Raw genomic sequence first — 18,189 nt, 5'->3', positions numbered from 1 at the left:
TCAGAAAAATGCCTCTGTTCACCATTTCGTGGACTTGCAGTAGAAAGCAATAGCTCCCACGCTAAGTCGTGTATCACCAGCGGTGCTGTTGCTTTGTCGCTGCTGGCTCTCAATTCAGTAGTACTATCACTATCATCATCATCATCAGCCTGATTATACCCACTGCAGGGCGAAGGCCTCTCCCATATTTCTCCACTTAACCCGGTTCTGTGTTAGCTGCATCCACTTGACCCCTGCGAACTTCTTAATCTCATCAGCCCACCCAACTTTCTGCCGCCCCCTGCTACGCTTTCCTTCTCTTGAAATCCAATTTGTTACCCTCAGCGACCATCGGTTGTCCTCTCTTCGCACTACATGTCCTGCCCATGTCCATTTCTTCTTCTTAATTTCTACTATCACTATCATCGTTGTCTAATGAAAGCACAGTATTCTTTGCTTCATTGAAATCTTTTTGTCGCAGAAAGTTTCCAGCAGGAACGCTGCAAAGGTTTGCTGCCAGCGACCCGGACAAATTAATCAATGCTCTGAGGGAAGAAAAGCCTGCAAGTGCTACGTTCATAAATTGGTACTGATAGTTTAAAAAAAGAGACCTTTCTTTTTTTTTCTCTTTTGCAAAAACAGGTCTGTAAAGAAACTGATATTGCAAAAAATCTTTTTTTTTCCTCCTTTATCACTGCAATTCCTTATATCTTTAAGGTGTACCAGGCATTAAAAAGGAAGGCATAGCGCAGTAATATTATCTGATAATGATAACTGCAAGTGAAAAAAAAAATATACAGATGATTTTGTGGGGTTAGGCCAAATGTAAATTAGGTGCACTAGCACTTCTGTTCTTGCTTCAGTGTCTGTTCAAGGCTTGGCTTTCAATGTCATGCAGACTTCAGGCTAAGATTGGTGAAGGGGATGGTTGCGCACCTTAGTGGTAATAATAATAATAATAATAATAATTGGTTCACAGGAAGGGGAAGGTGCAGTATCTGTCACACTTGCTGTAATGGAAGGGAGAAAAGTGAGAGTGAAAGTGGAAAGAGAGAAAGAGGAGCTATAGTGAAGGGCTACAGAATAATTTCGACCACCTGAGGATCTTTAACGTGCGCTAACGTCACACAGCACACAGACCCTTCTTCGTTTCTCCTCCCTCAAAACGCAGCCACCAGTGGTGGGGATTGAACCCAGGTACTCTGGCACAGTAGTCAGGCGTCTTACCACTGCACCACCACTGCGGGTGGCTTAGTGGTAGCGCACTATAAAATTTTGTGACTGTTTTTAACGCACTTTAAGTGGGCAATGCAACAACAGTATTCTGGATCCAATGCACATGGATGGAAGTTGATGAAGACGATGGCATGCCATGCACAGTGCGAGATACAGACAGCTAAACATCAGATTGTTCAGCTACAGTGATGGCATATTGGTCTAAATTAGTTGCCAGCAAAGATGTTTTTGAAATTTCATGGGATCGAAACTCAGTAGTAGTCATTAAGTGCTTTATGTTATTTCGAAGCCAAAGAGGTGCTTCAGTTAGGCTAACAATGTGAAGTCTGGGGTTGGGGGTTTTGGTGCTAGTGCATTTAAAAACTTGATATCACATTTTCACTTATTGCTCACTTAGAAAGGGAGTTTATGGAATGTTGTTATGGAAACATAGTAAGGTGGATACATCCTTACTGGCAGTCAAGTAGAGGCAAGGCACCGATGGAACACGAGATGTCTTGCAAATTGGACAGAAAGCCTGATCAACAATGCTAGTGCGGCTTTCCTGTCCACGCTCTCTTACTGTGCCTGAAGACAGAGCATCATATTTGGAATGCCACTCGAAATGCAGTGCTCATGATAACATGTAGCTGTTAACCTCTCACGTATTGGTTTTGCTGGACTGCAAGGCCTATGATAGGCCTCAGCCCTGCAAGCACTGTCGCAAACCGTGAATGTACAGGGTCGTCCACTTCTAGCTATAACACAGACACTGCTTTCAAATCAACATTACGTACGAAACAGCCACATATCGGTGCAAAATGATGCACGCACATAGGGACCCGGATGTGCTGCTTCACATGGCCTGCCACTTAGCTTTATTGTGTGGCCGGTTCGAACGCAACAGCGTTTTGAAGGCGGTGAGCGTTTTATAGCTAGAAGTGGACGAGGCTGTACAAAAACGAAACTACGCAAGTGCTTCACTGTGTGTGGTGTGGTTGCATGGACTTGCTTTGAGCTTGGTACCTCTGCCATACACCTTTTTTTTTTCTTGTCCACTGTGTTTTAAGATTCATAGTTTTTAGGTTCTGATGAAAATTGATAGCGATGAAAGCAGTCGCCATGAGACAACAGCAGCAGCACATGCAAGCCGCATCTTCACCCCCTTACGCTTGCGCTGTCCTCCACAAGTCGGGTCGTTTCCATATGCAGGCACGGGGTGATCTAAAATGATGGGATCGGTGGTAGTCAAGCTGCTCACAACCAGCTGTGGACTGGGTTATGTTGTGGTTTAACGTCCTAAAGCCTGCGTCGCTTTGGGGCGTTAAACCCTGTAAACGAAACCAAACCATGTTTTGGTTAGGCACACTGGTGTGCTCGTCTTCTGACCAAGTGGGCAGTGGTCGTGCAGGGCAGTCACTCTCGGTGGCCATCGGTGCATCAGAAAATGCTAGCCAAGTCGTGTGACGAGTGCAAGATACTGCCATTGGGAAATGTAGTGTTGCGCTGCCAGTTTTGATCAACTATGAACTCGTGATTCCTGAACATTTTCGGCGCACATTCACTATTCCATCTGTTCACAAATAGGAAACTGGGGTTATATTCAATAGTCTCGGAAGGGAACAGCAATTACGTTTGCTAGCCGGGTGCTGGAAGTGGTAAGGGAGTAAATATGCCTAGAACAGGTGGTGACTGCAGATCTGGGCTATACTAGCGAAAAGGATAAATTTTGGAGTCAGTTAAAGCTGCCTTTAAAAGAGTATAGGCACCTAATATTTGGGTTTGTGTGTTTTATCCTTTGCAAAGATGCGTAGGTAAGACATTGCTTTATGTGAATCATCACTGGCATTCGCCTACAACTGCTGAATAATTTATAATTGAATTTCTTTTCTCACCTGTTTCGGTTTCAACAGCAGAACGATGGCTGTGACATCAGTCAAGTCTTGAGTGATGATAAACAGCAGTACATTGCTCGTCTGTCGTTCGAATTCACTGCAACGCTGAAGCCAGCCTGCCTTAAGAACAGGAATCAAAAAAGGAAGAGCCGGCGATTATATATCTCCATTTTTTCGTGCCGCGCGTGATCTAGACTTAATTGTGACCTCACAGTGATCTCTCGGCTGCTGAGACTGAAACTGAAACAAGTGAGAAAACGAAATTATATCGTAAATTATTTAGTGGTCATAGCTGAAAGCCATGTGGTGGTCCATATACAGGAACGTCTGACATATAATTAACAAGCAGAAAAATTGCATCAAAGTTTGGTGTCTATACTCCTTTAAGGTTGTGACGTGACAATGTTAATGGCTCCCTTTGCAGATCCTCATTCGTGTACTTGACATATTTACTCGAACGTAACGCGAAGGGCGACTTTGCAAAACAAAACCGAATTTTAAGTGAGACAAGCACTTGAAAAAGTACCTTTAATAGACATTGTGACCCTTGCAGTCTCATCAAAAACGCTCGTTCTTCATTGGAGACCGAACCTTCAGAAAGCGAGAAATCTCATTACAAGAGACACTCGGTTATAAGAGACATTTGAAGATAGCTTGGTTGGTTTTCCTATGTCTGCCATGTTAACAACATTGCATACAAGAGACATGATTACAAACGACACTCGGATACTAAGGACGTTTTCAGGTCCCTAAAGTAAATTCTTCATTATTTAGAAGAGACGCAACCCAGGTGTGCTCATGCAATGCAGCTGAACCATGCCAACTTGTACATGATGCACTTCATATTCCCCTAGCTGAATTCTGTTCCATATCAGCATCCTTTTTGTTGTATATATGTCAGGAACTGAGAAAGAGTGCCTCCCCATGATTGGAAAGTCAAAGCGGCTCCGTTGTTTCAGCCACTGGCATCGCATTACTGTCATCTATGAAGCAAATCAAAATGCATGAATGACATCCAGAATTTTTAACTCTTCGCTGTTAAAATTTGATCACAAGATGAAAGCTCAGAATCCTAATGTCTCTCTCTTTGCGGACAATGCTTCCTGAAGCACCAAAGTTCTCGTGCTCAAAGCCACCAAAGTTAGTTTTTCCCTCCAAACTCCACACTATACCTTCAACCAATAGACAAAGGCATTATGCACTTAGTCAAGTTGCTGTACAAGGCAAGGTTGGTAGAATGTCTGTTGCTCGACAGGCAACAAGACCATACAATAGTAATTGATGTGAAGTTTGCTTTTCAGGTGATTTCAGGTATCTGGAATGGCCTGAGAAGTGAAGCTAAGAAAAACCATTTCAGACAAGCAAGCTTTAAATGTGGTGACATGATGTAAGAGGGCCCATATATGGGTAGTGTGGAAAGCTTCATTGAAGAAGCTTGGGCGATCATTCAAGAGACTGCTGAGGTGCCATAATCTCTTGAGGAATTCGTATCTGTAGATGTGGATCTTGTGTGCTCCGGATGAGCTTACAGATGGCAATTCTTGCGCAAGTAAATGGCACATGTGTCATAGAGGACAACCTTCAGGACTCAGGACAACCTTACACTACAATCAAGCAAAGGATCAAGCAGGGTTTCGGAAACGGTACTCTACTATCGATCATATCCATACCATCAATCAGGTGATAGAAAAATGCTCGGAATATAACCAGCCTGCATAGTTCTGCATAAAGAAAGTAACAAAATTCCCATAAAGAAAGGTGTTAGGCAAGGAGACACAATCTCCCCAGTACTATTCACAGCTTGATTAGAGGAAGTATTCAGAGACTTGGAATGGGAGCAGTTAGGAATAAGGGTAGATGGAGAATACCTCAATAATCTGCGATTTGCTGATGACATTGCCTTGCTAAGCAGCTCGGGGGATGAACTGCAAATAATGATTGATGACCTAGACAGGAAAAGTAGAAAGGTAGGCTTGAAAATCAATATGCAGAAGACTAAGGTAATGTTCAACAGCCTCGGAAAGGAACAGCAGTTTACATTAGGCAGCGAAATACTGGAAGTAGTAGGCGAATATGTCTACTTAGGACAGGTAGTAACCGCAGATCCGGACCATGAAAAGGAAATAACAAGAAGAATAAGATTGGGATGGAGCGCATTTGGCAAGCACTCGCAGATTGTGACTAGCAGCTTACCGGTATCGCTCAAGAGGAAAGTATACAACAGTTGCATCTTACCTGTACTCACCTATGGAGCTGAAACGTGGAGGCTAACCAAGAGAGTTCTACTTAAGTTGAGGACAACCCAGAGGGCTATGGAACGAAAAATGGTAGGGGTAACATTAAGAGATAGAAAGCGTGCAGATTGGGTCAGAGAAATAACTCAAGTTACCGACATTCTAGTAGAAATTAAGAAGAAGAAATGGACATGGGCAGGACATGTAGTGCGAAGAGAGGATAACCGATGGTCGCTGAGGGTAACAAGCTGGATTCCAAGGGAAGGAAAGCGTAGCAGGGGGCGGCAGAAAGTTAGGTGGGCGGATGAGATTAAGAAGTTCGCAGGGGTCAAGTGGATGCAGCTAGCACAAAACCGGGTTAAGTGGAGAAATATGGGAGAGGCCTTCGCCCTGCAGTGGGTATAATCAGGCTGGTGATGATGATGATGATGATGTGTCATAGAGGATGACTACGAGGACATTTCAGGGGAAAAGTGTCAGCATCTGAGGGTGACAAGCATGTAAGAGTGCTTCAAAGGTGTTAGAGCAACAGGAAGGCTTGCAATGCGAAGGGCTTTAGCTTCAGAATTAGGAACAAATACACTCTGCACTCACAAAAATACCATACTTGTATGAATAACGTCTAAGCTTTCCTAAACAATTTCCTGTTAATGCGTGTAAATGCATTTATATGCTGATGTGCAGTGAACTGGTCAACACTGTGCTTTTAAAATTTTTGCTTGCAAGGGAACTTGCTTACAAGAGGCATCTTTTTCAGGTTCCTTGAGTGTCTCTTGTAATGAGGTTTTACTGTATTCCTTTTCACTTTCGTCCTACCAGACGATGTCGTCGGAAGTGTTTGTGGTCAGGTTCACATTTAAAAATCATCTCCTGCTGCATCCATCATCCGCATATGGTAGATTAGTTAATGCCTAGCTGTTGAGCTTTATTAGTTAAGGAATGAATTAATTTGTTTATTAAATTTATGCAGAGTACCTAAATAAATAAAGCTGCCACAGAATTTCTAATTTCTTCTGCCAGAGTAGCTTTTATTTTGAAGCGAGCGTCATACTGTGCATGACGCTTTGCCACCATGCGAAATGTGACAACTGCAGAAATAACTGCACTAATCCACTGCGAAAGATGATCCTGAGCCTACAAGCAAAAATCTCAACAATTTTGACATTGGATGGATTGGAATTTGGCTGATTTGGCTACCCTGATAACCACGTTGCCAACGTAACATCGTAAAACCGCGGAAACTGGAATCGAGTGGTGACGGATTCAGTATGGTTGCACCCTGGCGCTGCTTTAGGCCAGCTGATCGCAGTATTCAATTATAACGCAAGGGTAGCCAGAAATCTTTAAAAACACTCGTTACATTTGAATAAATACAATAAGCACTAAGCCTTTTTAATACCTCTTTTATATAAGGCATATTGATTAGTGTATAGTTCTGAGCTACCGCATTATGTGACACTACTACTGGACACAGATGTAAAGCTCTACTGACATGCCTGCATGGCCTGTGACACTGTTCACTATCAGATTTAGCAGCTGGTGGATGAGGCAGCCCTTGAGTAGCAGCCACCATAGCATTGGGTGGTTTAAATTAAAAGCATTAAAGGAACATTTCAGGATGGCCTTCCACTATCTGGTAGGTTTTGGTCATAATTTTCAAATCCAAATAAATGTGATGGTTACTGTTACAAAGGCAATACTGTGACCCTCATGATGTTAAGATCATCACAAATTGACTGCATCCGGCCCGGGATTGCTAGCATTCACAACTCTCAGATCGCTCTGTTTCTGCCAGTAATCACTCGCTGCTGGGAACTCCTACCCTGATTCTGCTCACTGCGCAGATTGTAGCAAGAGGTGAGCGTAATGCAGATTGGTCCAAGCACATTGGACGGCACTTTCACACTTTATAAAACAGATTACCTTTCTGTGCACAACAGTCCAACCAGTTATGAAACAACAGTTGTTCGCAGTGACACATTGAGCTCTTCATGGATTGCATGCACAATTTATTCGACTGCTGTTAGCGATTGGTACAATGTAGTCATGTCTTCAAGCATTAAATGATGACTTGGTTTGGTTTATGGGGTTTAACGTCCCAAAGCAACTCAGGCTATGAGAGGCGCCATAGTGGAGGGCTCTGGAAATTTCTACCCTGGGGATCTTCAACGTGCACTGACATCGCACAGCACACGGGGCCGCTGCAGCCGGAATTTGATCCCGCATCCTTGGGCAAAGTAGTCAAGTGCCCTAACCATTGCACCACCACGGCGGGGCAAAACAAACATTAAATGAACGTGACCGCTGAGGCTCCAGAAGCCTCTTTACATTGTGCCCTACGGTGCTAGCATAGCCGCCACTCCTGTGCCTGTGTAAGTGTTGGCATGTTGGAATCCGTTCAGGAGGCTAATTCATTGACGTGTAACACTCGGGTCGCATACCGAGAGGTGCTTCGAACTGGACTTCAGCGGACAAAGATGTGGGGTTGTCGATGGAATCGAGACTTACTCTAAGAAAGCACACACTTATTCAAAACATCACACATGTCTACCCGGCATCACGCCTTTCTATAATTTTCGTCGCAACTTGTGGTGCCATCTCCTATGCCTGCAGACATCTAAAACGATGATCATGATGTTAGTGCCATGCAAATGACATCACGTGAATAAGCTCTAAAAATAATAAGTCCGATTCTGAATTCATGGGTTTTGGAGGGTTCGATTCCCATCTCAGTGAGCTGCTTAGTTGGCATCTCTTTCTAAGTGGGCAGGGCCATGTAGCTTCGTGTTATCACCCAGTGCGCTGACCTATTGGTTCCTTGCCATGTCACCTGTGAGCCAGTTACCACTTGCCAGAGGCATGCCCGTGCTATTTCGGTCACAGCAATAATGGAGCCTTTAATGCTATAGTACTTCATAATACACTTCACGTGGGGAGCAGTTGTCCAGTATGAAGAGTACATTTCTGCGCTGCTTTGGTGTGATGTTATCAAACGCCTTCAACCATTCTTCAAATGATGTTGATGTCATCGTTGCCTTCTTGTTAACTGTGATGAGCTGGAGGCAGAGGGGGCAGCCAGGGCAACGTCCTTCGCGCTTCCTCAGTCTCTTCTGCATGGTAGCTTCCTCTTCTTTCAACTTGGTCACTGCATGGCACGTGACAATATGAAGAGCTCCAGACACAGGCAGGTTCCACGCTCTAACATACTTGAGCTACAGACACAAGGCACCTTCAATGTCGTGGTGGTGCCAAGGCTTAACATGGTTCGAACTGGACTTCTTGCCGCTCTTTGCAATGAATGTTTTCAGCCTTCTGCCTTGTGTTCGAAGTTGCAAACAGAGGGTAAATGCAACACTTTCTTGCATGCAACTATTTCTTGGTGACCTTTGAACACTAAAACCTTGTTGATAGTTTTTTTTTTTTTATTTGGGAAAAAAACGTATTATCTGGGAAAACGTATGATCGGAACTGCCTGATTTTGAAAAGTTAATTGTAGAATGAGGTACAAAGTCATTTAGAGGTGACACTTTCACTGCTTAAAAGGGTAGATTGAGCATATTTTTAGTTCTGGCAGAATGTAGTCGATATTTGTTTTGTTCTAAGCGCAGAGGAGATTTAATAAATAATCCGGTTTGTAGACAAGCCTGGGTTGTTTCCTTGGTTGCTTGCGGCTGTTTCACTCCCTTACGCCAGTCGCATATGGAGAAGGCATCGCAATTTCTTACATCCACCGCATTTTTGCGCATGCTGCATCCTCCGGGCCCAGCCTGATTGTATGTAAACGCATAATTGTACTTATCAAATGTATCACCTCTATGTGTCTAAGACACCGCAAAGTCGCTGCTTTTTTCCTGATGAAGTTGCGTTTCCGCGGAAATGGGCTCCTCACTCGGTGGCTCGTTGACTTTGATGCTTCGTACCCTTGCACCTAGGCGCTGCAGTGCAGGCGCTGCAACTGTGGCGGGTTAGCGCCGCTGTCCATTTTCCATGTCGCGAGTCCCCAGGTTCGGCCCCCTCGCACCTTAGCACATAACCGGTTGATCGCCAAATATATTATACGACTACAGTATATCTAAATTTTGAATGTATCAACCGGAAATTTGTGTTATCCTGGAGCATTAACCAGGGAAAAAATAGCGTAACTCTAGGGGAGGTTTTTGCTGCCTGCAATTTTGAGCGTATGAAATGGGAAATTGTATGAACCGGGAGCATATCAACGAGGCTCCTCTGTAAATGCCTCTATTTTCATCTCAAGCAAAACTGCTTTGTGCGTCCTACTGTCGCAATAACAACAACACAACTAGCATTTCATTAAGTCATCAAAGTTCACCGGCATCCTATAAATCGTTTACAGGAAAGGATAGGCGCAGTATCTGTCACTCACGAAATCCCGCTATCGTCATCGCGGTACACAAGGGGAATTACAAAGAACGTTTTGGTGGGCAAACCTTGTCAACAAAATCGTGTCCGGAGCAGTTGCTGGCAATTGAGAAGTGGTAGAGGTTAATGAGTGGTGTCAATCGATATAGGCTGATGTAATGTTGCTGCAGAAAAAATAATTAGGTCAATAAGTTAATTAGGTAATTAATTAGAGTAATTGGTTCACAGGAAAGGAAAGGCACTGTATCTGCCACACTTGTTCTGTGGGCACCTGAACCACCCCCAGAGAAGGGAAGAAGGTGGGAGTGAAAGCGGAAAGAGAGAAACGGGATATGGGGGGGATATCTTGAATGTGACGTCATGCAACCGGAAGTAGAGCCAAAAAAGGGCATAGGAAGGGATTTTACGCGCAATTTGAAAGTACCAAACACTAAAAGGGGTAAACAAGAAATGAATTAATGTGACGTAGAGGACGTGACGTCACGCAACGGAAGTAGAGCCGAAAAAGGTCGTAGGAAGGGATTAGCGCGCAATTTCAAAGTACCAAAGGCTAAAATGGGCAAACAAAAAGTGAATTAAGCTACTAGAAGCAACCAACAGCAGCATCCGGGCTTTCACATTACTCTAATGTAGATTCTGCACTGCTCTAATTTTTTTTAAGTTTTCTTTTTGCCTTGTTCAGGCATTATGAGCCTTGTGAATGCAAAAAAAACTGATTCATTGTATCTGATTCAATATCAGGTTTTTGGATTTTCTATCCCGTTATAAAGAATGAAATCCCATACAAGTGAAGTATGCACTGGACCAGCCAGACTTTCATTTTACTTCGTTTTGTTCAATAATTTACTGTGCACATATTTGTTATGGCCAGTTTTTGCTATAATTTAAGGACCTAACAGGTTTGTGAACATAAGAATGGAGCTCTTCATAGAAGGCATAAGCACTTTTAAATCCAGCTCAAACAGCCTGTATGTACAGCCTTTGTCAAAAGTGTAGAGCCCAGGGGGTCTGTTTCTGAGCAGTGTAACGGCGCTGAAGAGGCCTTTCCCATCAGAGAGGGCAGGACAAAAAAATCTTACCATCGAGAGATTCATAACACTCGAAATGCATTACAAGCCACACGAGATGGCCCAGAAGCAGACCCCTTGGGCTCTTTACTTTTGACAAAGGCTGTACCAGTAAATAATGGCAGTACTATACAACCTCAATAATTAAGTCAAGAGTGTGCGAAACATGTGAGCCCGCAGATAAGCATCCAGGGTGCCTAATAATTGAACAGTCCTGAAAATCTGCGAACTTCAGTAAAATCACTTTATTGAGAACTGGCTTGAAAAATATTGAATATGGCCACTTCCGAGGTTACATTCACAAAAAAAAAAAAAAAACGCTCTTAGCTTGTACAGTCGAACCCGGATATATCAAACTCGAAGGGGATCGCGAAATAGTTCAATATATTGATAATTCAATATACAGCAATTGGCTTGAGGCGCCGCTCACGATTGTGAAAAATATACCGTATTTGTCGCGTAATCAACCCACTCGCATTATGAATCCACCCTCCACTTTTGCCCCCATGAATTAAAAAAAAAAGTGCTAAAGTTGGTTCACATGCAAGCGATATAGCGAACTCAGCGACAGAGTGAAAAACTTCCAACTTGTTGGAAATGCTCCACTCGAGCCGCCGCAACAGCTCAAAACAGGTTTTTGCATCGCCGTGGCAGACATCGTGAGCATTTTTGCTTTGCATGTCGGTGACGCGTCCCTCCGTTTCAGCCATCGCATCCACAGTTCACTTATTGGCAGTGGGCCATGATGCTGCGCAGCGATAACATCACGGCGTGCTTACCTTTTGACTGTACTTTTGATAGCTCCTGCAGTGGCTGGGAACGAACTTGGCGAGGTGCCCGTGATGGCTTGGTTGCACAAGCCTGGTTTGATTTATCATGCCACACTTCAGGCGGGCGTAGTTTACTGCCACAAAATCATTGGAAAACGTGACAGCTGCAAATGTCGTTTGAAACGAACAGTGCTAAATTCCAGTGCCGTGATCGCAGCTTACCACGCACTTTCGTTGATTCATGGGTGCAAAGATGGATGACTCACAAAAAAAAAAAAAAAAGAAAAGAAAACGGCTACTTCTTAATGTCCGCAGCCGCCATAGCTGATGCTATGCAGCACGACGACAAGGATGGACGATTCCTGCAAAAATAAAAATAAACAGATCTGCCGCTTCTTAACGTCTGCCATAGCTTACACACGTTCAGCGCGCCGATGCAAGACGCGCATTGCATTTCAGTTGCCGCGCGCAGAAGGTTCATAATACACGCTGGAGAAAGCGTCCGACGTTCTGTCTGCAACAGGCTAAGCTGACTTGGCTCATGCTTAGCACATGCTGCTGTGAACAAAGACCGGGAAAGAGAAAGGAAGGAGAGAGAAAGCTCAGCAGAAGAATGGGCACACCCTTGCACTTCGCTCTATCACGTTTCTCCATTTTCCCGTACACCACGGCTGCATTGGCTGTGTCCGCTCCTTACCGGTCGTTGCAAAACTGGTTCCCTCTAGTTCCTTCATGCACATGGCTTGCAAACTTCATGTGCTGGCACTTGGCAAACGGTCATCACAGATGCACGCGCCTTTGGGAAAAGGACGCAGTGCTGCCTCAGACCAGCCCTTGCGGAACTGTTCCTTCTCATTCCTTCCGCACGTTGCCTGAAAACGTCACGCGGCAAACGGCCGAGGGTGATGCGATCGTCTTTGGGGAGGATGCACTGTCAGTGCGGGATGCGGAGTTCGATATATTGAATAACAGACAAAATTGAGTTCGATATACGATGCAGCTTTTCTATACTTTTACATAGGATTTTCAAGGGAGATATTCCTCAAGTACGATATTACAAAAATGCCATGATGCCGTTTTTTCATGCCGTGAGCATTTATCTGCACTACACCTCATATTAATGATACCGAATCTAAGACATGGCTGCCAGTTTTGTCACGAGCCATGCCATGAATACATTCCGCACTAGTGTACTGCAATGCAAGCATCTCGCCACTCAGTATGAGGAGGCAAGGATCTGAAAGGTCTGTAGAACACGAAAAATGAACTTTGGGATTCTACACAGTCTTGCTCTTGTCCATTTTACCGCAAAATAAAACTTTTGCGGAGCGCAGAGTTTGAAATTTTGGTCTAAAATATGTACATGTTCCAGTGAGGTGCATGGCAGTTTTTCTGTACATAGTCTAAAATATTGGTTACTCCCTTCAAAGTTGATTAGTAACAGTACCTTTAGTGTGAGGACACTAATACGGAGGCTCAGAGCCAAGCTAAATCATCCAACGCTTGTTTGTCTTCTTGTAATGCTTTCACACTAAAAAAAAAAAAAAGAAAGCTGTTCTAATGGAGTGGATTCAAAGCCAGGATTTTCTCATGGCAAGTGAGTGTGACACGCCGTAGTCAATCGCCCGACATGCACACTCTCTCATTCTGCACATTGGCTGTTGTCATCAGCATCAATTTTCATCTGTACGCAGAAGCTTCCTCACATCCTACTAGGTTTAACTATGTTGAAACACTACTGTTCTTTAGCTAGCTTATCGCATGCAATGCCTGTGTCTCGGCCTGTGTTGTTATACCTTTATTGAGGCCGTAGAAGCGGATTGTAGCGTGTTACTGGACCGTGGAAAAAAAAAATGTATTTGCCAGAAAACTCAGTAGCCAAACGCTTAATCTCCTCATGATGCAACAGCTTTAGTGACTCCCATTTGCGGCTACTTTTGCTGATTCTTATTCACGCCCACACATTTTGCTGCTCACTTAATCTGGACACTCAAGGGACCCAAAAAAGATGTCTCTTGTAAGCAAGGTCTCTTGTAATCAAAAATTCTAAAAGCACTGTGTTGATCAGTTTACTGCTCCTCAGCATATAAATGCATTCACATGCATTAACAGGAAATTGTTCAGGAAAGTTTTAAGAAGTTATTCATGCTAGTATGTATACTTGTGAGTGCAGAGTGTATTCCTTCCCAAATTCTGGAGGTAAAGCACTTCACTTTGCAAGCCTTCCTGTTGCTGTAATCTCTTTGAAATATTCTTACATGCTCGTCACCCTCAGATGCTGACACTTTTCCTCTGAAATGTCCTCATAGTTATCCTCTGTGGAACATGTGCCATTTACTTGCGCGAGAATTGCATAGTCTGTAAGCTCTTCGGGAGCACACAATATGCACATCTGCAGATACGAATTCGTCAAAAGATTCTGGTACCTCAACACTCTCTTGGATGCTTGCCTAAGCTTCATCTTCAAGGAAGCTTTCCACAGTATCTATATATGGGCCCTCTTACATCATGTCACCACATTTAAAGCCTGTTTGTCTGAAACAGTTTTATACAGCTTCATTTCTCAGGCCTTTGCAGACACCTGAAATCACCTGAACAGCAAACTTCGCATCAATTGCTCTTGTACAATCTTGCTGCCTGTCAGGCAACAGGCGGTCACCAACCTTGTTTTGTGCAGCAACTTGACAGAGTGCATAATGTCTTTGTCTGTTGGTTGAAGGTAGGGGGTAGAGTGGGAAAAATAACTGGTGGCTTTGAGCACGAGAACTTTGGTGCTTCTGGTGCTGCAAGAAGCATTGTTCACAAAGAGAAAGACATCAGGATTGTAAGCTTTCATCTTGTGATCAAATTTTGACAGCGAGGAGTTAAAAATACTGGATGTCATTAATGCATTTTGGTTTGCTTCATAGGTGGCAGTAATGCGATGCCAGTGGCTGAAACAGTGGGCTCGTTCTGACTTTCCAATCATGGAGAAGCACTCCTCAGTTCCTGACATGAACAAAAAGGATGCTGATATGGAACAGAATTTAGCTAACGGTAATCTGAAGTGCATCATGTACGAGTTGGTACGCTTCAGCTCCATTATATGAGCACACCTGGGTTGCGTCTTTTCTAAATAGTGAAGAATTTACTCCAGGGACCTGATAAAGTTGCCCTTAGCAGCAGAGTGCCTCTTGTAACCACGTCTCTTGTATGCAATGTTGTTAACATGGCAGACGTAGGAAAACCAACCAAACCATTTTCAAATGTCTCTTATAACCGAGTGTCTCTTGTAACAGTGTCTCTTGTAACGAGATTTAATAATTTGTGCCTCTGTTATTCCACACATACTTATCAAAGCACATAGCCGTAAGATACCACATTGTATGAAAGACCACCTGATAAAGATATAGACCCCCTGTAATGAAGCCTACGAACGTGCCTGCATAGCCAAGGGGCGGGGCATCTAACTCAGGATTAAAAGGTCCTGTATGGCTGCATTTCGATCTCGCCCTCCCATTTCAAAGGCAAAGCCTGAGTTGGCAGGCCATGTCATGTGGACTGATGACGTCACACAACCTGACAACCAGGCAGTGCATGGCAATGTCACCTGCCAGCCACCACCTACGAATGCCGTGCTTGTAATTTTTTGCTCAGAGTGCCAACACCGGGTTTTCTGGAAAGCAGGCCTTTGATACTTATGCATTAAAAGTTGTCCATCGTTATGGTGCTGTAGAATTAGCTGGAATGCCCTCATGATTGTTTTGCATATGTGCATCGTCTGAAATGTGTGCAGTATAGCTGCAGCTCTCAGTGGAAGGGGAAGACACCAGCGAAGAGGGGTGCACACAGAGTGGGACGAAATTGAGGCGCGTGCGGGCTTTATGCATTATTATTTATGCGACAGTTGCTTTTATCCTACACACTCCGTGTCTATTGTAAGTGATACAAAAAAAATAAAGGACAGAAACAAGACGTGGACAACTCATACAGAGCTGCCTGCATAGATTTTTTTTTCTTTGTTGCCTTTGGGTGTTCACGCATGTACTGTAGCAGCAAGGGTACTGCACCAACACCCACCAAAAAAAATTTCCGCTCAACACAGATGTGATCAAGCAGTAATTGAGTGCAAAGTCCTCCTCCGGCCGAGATGCTGTCTCCGTGTTTGCGCACCACTGCTAGGTGACAACTGCTTCGCACGGCGCAGGAAAGCAATTGCAGCTGGGATGGGATAGCTGGGTCTGTATCGCATTTGTTGTTATGGGATATAGGCTTTTGTGGCATGCCATCTTAAGTTGTCCACAAGACTTTCCAAACTTGTTTTGAAGCATCTAAAGGAGTTTCCATGAAGTCCATGAAGTTTCCATCACTGCTGGACAGAATGGGCCGGCCATTTTAGGCATAGCACACATCAGTGCACTTGTGCTAGCCAACATATCAAATTTAAAAATTAATTAATTAATTAATTAATTAGTGAATGAATTGAACTTGAGTAGAAAGTCACCAGCAGACATACATAGTGTTTGTTGATAGCATAGTGCTTCAGTTAAACACGCCTTAAAGTGATTTTTTTTTATATAGAAATTGGTAATGCTGCATGCATTTCAAATGTATATAATGAGCTCTGCAGAGCCTGGCTGAAGCACCTGAATTATCCTAAAAGTAGAAGTAAAATGGTAGCGGGGGCAGAGAGATTGGTGTGAAGGGATGGACTTGAAATAAGAGCTGTTGAACCATTTATGCGGATGCACTTTTGATTCATGGAACAACCTGGCAAGACATTCCAGAGCTGTGTAGTGCATTATGTTTGAATACAAACTTTATTTGTTTGTTCCTTGTCTTCAGTCCTTTTGACAGTGTCAACCTGTGGCACTTGCTTAGCTATACTTGGAGTACTCAGCTCTGCCATAGCTGTACAAAGCTGTGATTCTTCTTGATGGGGGTTTTCAGTGGGGAGTCCCTACTAGCATTCTATAGCTAGACACAGCTAGGTAACAATGTTCAGGGGCCGTGCGCACTCTAGGACTTAGCTGTAGTATTTCTGCTTGATGAACGATTGCTTATGCTGTTTTATGATGCCATAAGGAGTCGCTCAGTGCGGTCAGTGATTTTTGTTAGTTATTAAGAACTTCAGCTCAGTATATTTCTTGAGAGGTCATGCATATTGGTGTGCACGTCAGTACGTATAAAATCCATTGGGAGTATCTTCGGCTTTCATTTAGAGTTAATTCAGTGTTTCTTACGCTTGTGGCTTCTGGAAGCAAAGATTTAATTACTTTGTGGGTGGCCATCAGCAGCAGTGTGTCATGGTCCTTGGTATCATTAGAGTTTATAAATCATTTGTCTTTCAGGCAAGGCTTTGGTGCTTGGAAAGGTTGGTTTACACAGAGTCATACCTTAACTCTGTAAACTGTGGGGGCTGACAGACCGCTTAGTGCCATGTTTCACCTTTTATAAAAGCCTGCACGAGGTGCAGAAATACGTATGTACATAAGTCAGTCTGCAGTTATGAATTAGGTCACAACAGAGCAGATTGCATCATGCCTCACTGCAGTTTGAACAGACAGAAAGGTTTGGTTTGGTGTATGAGGTGTAACCGTGCTGTTAAACTGAGTTAATTTGCATAGCTTTTCAAGTTCTTGCGGAGCTTTCGTGTTGACGGGATGTGCACCTTTCTAGGGTTGCTGCGCCTGCGTTGTGACAGTGATCCAGCCTCGTGTTTGCTTTTTGTTTCCTGTGGTGGCATTTCTTTATTTTGTTGGGTGGGTGCTGTGCCACTTTGTGTTGACTTTGAGAGTTGCCAAAGCATTTGCATTGCCCCTTCCTCCATTTCATTCTGTTACCATCTTTTATAAAAGTGCTTCTGATTCTGACTGAATATGATTTCATTGGACGTTTTTACACACACTCAACGCGCAGCGCCACTTTTCATTCCAGCTAGTCCTAATACACTGGTCCTAATACACAGCATGCAACTGTATTTTTTTTTTAGGTTGTAGAATTGTTATAGATTGCAAATGAGCTTGTGTTGTGGCAAAAGTTAGCAAAAATCCTTTTGACCAAAATTTGTGGCATTGTATTTGTCCTATTAGTATCTGAGCCAGTTATTAGTTTCTAGATTTGTATGCTTCTTGCTTACGAGGGGCACTAGGAACACCTATGTTGAAACCAAAAGTGTTTACTATATATTAGGAACTGACTTGCTGTTAAGCAGGAATGAGCTTGATTACATTCTAAAGTTGCTCATGCAGTGATGCCAGATATACATGGAGTTTATATGTAAACGACTTGATTGTGACTGTTGGCAGAGTACGCTAATTGCATTCACTGAATTCGCTGGTTTGAGGCTGCTCAAAATGATCTAAAAAGGATATTCCTCTGAGTGCTGCCTGTAGGATATTGATTATTGATTATGAGTGGCACCCCCCCCCCTTCCTCCCCCTCCTCCTCCTCCTAGAAAGAATAGTAAAATTGATCTGCTCATAGCCCTTACGAAATTTGTTAGGGGAGGCGATGAAATTTGTTTATTTATTAGTACCTCAAAGGCCCACGAGAGGCATTATATTAGATAAGAATAGAATTTGTGCAACATGCAACATGTGTCATTCTTTGTTTCTTTTGTTGCACTGAAATGTCTTTTGTAGCTTCACTGAAAATTAAATAGTGCCAT

The 18,189-nt window shown here is 43.5% G+C and overlaps 1 protein-coding gene across 5 annotated transcripts in view; it reads left to right on the top strand.

The window, feature by feature from the left end:
- Positions 1-18,189, top strand: part of Med (Smad/Smad4 homolog Medea) — a 70,679-nt gene that overhangs the window by 17,778 nt on the left and 34,712 nt on the right. The gene's annotated exons all lie outside the window — the stretch shown is intronic.

This window comes from Amblyomma maculatum, chromosome 6, assembly GCF_055883805.1.
Source record: "Amblyomma maculatum isolate TAMU_Amacu chromosome 6, ASM5588380v1, whole genome shotgun sequence".
NCBI classification, from domain to species: Eukaryota; Metazoa; Arthropoda; class Arachnida; order Ixodida; family Ixodidae; genus Amblyomma; species Amblyomma maculatum.
Note: the sequence above shows the minus strand (reverse complement) of the source record. Positions and strands in the feature narration are given on the sequence as shown.